We start from the raw sequence: 2,427 nt of genomic DNA, 5'->3' as shown, positions 1-2,427 counted from the left end.
TCCAACCTCCCTATTTTACAGATGAGGGAACTGAGAGGCCCAGAGACGTTAAAGTGGATTGCCCAAGGTTATACAGGGAGCTGAAGAGTCATTCAGTTGTTTCAGTCATGTCTGGTTCTTTGTAACCCCATTTGAGGTTTTCTTGGCAAAGATACTTGAGTGGTTTGCCATTTCCTTCTCCAGCTTATTTGACAGATGAGGAAACTGAGGCAAACAGGATTAAGCAACTTGCCCTGGGTCAAACAGCTAGTAAGAATCAGGCTGGATTTGAACTCATGACGATGAGCCTTCCTGATTCTAAGTCTGGTGTTTTATCCACTGCACCACCTAACTGCTTTGAAGAGCATCAGATCTAGGTGTCAAATCCAAGTTCTCTGACTACAACGAGCAACTGGGAACAGAAAGTCACACACACACACACACACACACACACACACACACACACACACACACACTATATCAAGCATCTGTCAGCTGCTTTTGAACCTCTGGTCCTGTGTTTCCTCTTAAAGAGCAGCATACATAAGATTTGTGTTCAAGAGCACTTCGTAAATTTTAATGATGAAGCTGATTAAAAAAAAAAATCAACTGGCATAGCCCCTGAATGCAGAGAACAAGTTCCCTGACTTTGTCAAAAGGCAGAATAGTTGACAAAGGCCCATTCTCTCAAGTATGGTCTTTATGATGAGAATTCTCCCTCTAAACTGCTGCCACAGACCAGGAGCAGGAGAATAACTTTTCTTCATTTCACATCCCACCCCACCCCCATTCACAGTGAGGAGATGATGGAGACAGCAGATCTTTTTTCCAACATTGTCCAAAAACAAACCAGCCGACACCATCCTATTCCTTCCTCTCCCTGTTCTGTGCCCACCTCCTCAGAAATAGCAAACAAATGTTAAGCATTAATTTTATTCAGATTGACTAAGAATTATCATAAAGCATCATAGATTTGGAGCTGCTGGGGTCCTCATCTCCACTCCTTCATTTTACTGATTTCAAACTGAGGCCCGGAGAAGAGATTTTTATTTATTTTGCTCAGGGTCACAAAGGATAGGAGCAGAGCCAAGCCTTGAACCCAGAACTTCTGGAATCGAAGCTTTCCACTATGTTATGCTGCCCTCACTGAATCGGGAGCCATAATAATCATTAGTACTACAATAATATGGCTACATATTCAACTGTTAAGAGATGGCCGGGACCATTAAAGGAGATTGGTGGCTCCCTAGGGATCTGGGGAGGAGAGAGCCCCTACAGGGAAGAGAGGCTTAGGGGAGAATCGGCTCATCTTGCCAAGCACTAGGTCCCTGTTAAAACCTCGCAGCTCCCTGCGATTCCAGATGAGTTCATGCGACCAAGCATTGCCCACCATACCTGCAACTCAGTGGTTGGGGGCAAAGGAGGCGCAATCAGTTGCATCCTTAAGAAAGTAAAAGAAAGGAGATTTTGTCCCAAATTCAGGTCACCAGCTGAATTTCTCAGAGGGGCCAGGGAAGCTCTGGAGAGCCAAGAGAAGTTTCGTGAGATATTGGGGCACAGTTTTTAACTTCCGTGCCCATTCTCCTTGCATTTCATTGGATGGGAGTTCCCCGAGTTCCCCTGCGGCTGAGAGTTGTTTTGTACTGATTCGGGGGGACAGGCCCCCTTGAAGAAAGGAGTGGGGAGCGCAGGACGGCGGTCCTTGCGCCCCATATCCTGCCCATCGTTCGCATGAGCCCGGCTCCGCGCCCGCGCGCCACCGCTCGCGCTTCCACCTCGCGCGCTCAGCTGCCTAGGGGTTCCGCGCGGGCGGGGGAGGGGCCCCGGGGAGCCTTTGTCTCCCGGCTGGCCGGCCACAGTCACCAGCGGCAGCCCAGCGTCCGAAGGCAGCTGCCGCCATCGTGAGGCTGAAACTTGGTACTGCACCTCCCGTGGCCGCAGTGCGACCCCAAAGGCTCACCTGTTGACCAGCCAGCCTTGGAAACTTAACCCAACCCCAGCCCTCATCCCTGAGTTGCTTTTGCTGCTTTATCACCGTCGTTAGTGTCACGTTCATATTACTTTAACGTTTTTCCACCGCACCACTCTTTCTGAAGGGGATTTTTATGAACATTTTTATGTACCTCCTCTTGGAAGTTAGCATTTTAATTTTCCTACAAGTAGGAGTCACATCTTTGGGTTTGTATATCTCCCAATGCCTAGCAGAATGCATCAAACGTTGGATTTTAATAAACGCATGGTGAATTAATAAATAATAATATACAACAGTGATTTTATTACAATCAATAACAACGGAGGTATAAAATGATATAGTCACTTCTAATAAGGGATGCAAAGACAATTTTTTGGGAGAAGTTGGAATAAAAGACAAGAGAGTGGTATCATTGAATACAAATTTTCATGAGCATTTATTTTAAAAATTTTCAATAGACAGCACATAAAGACAGC

The sequence above is a fragment of the Trichosurus vulpecula genome, chromosome 3 (assembly GCF_011100635.1).
Source record: "Trichosurus vulpecula isolate mTriVul1 chromosome 3, mTriVul1.pri, whole genome shotgun sequence".
Classification (NCBI taxonomy): Eukaryota; Metazoa; Chordata; class Mammalia; order Diprotodontia; family Phalangeridae; genus Trichosurus; species Trichosurus vulpecula.
This window is presented reverse-complemented; position numbering follows the sequence as displayed.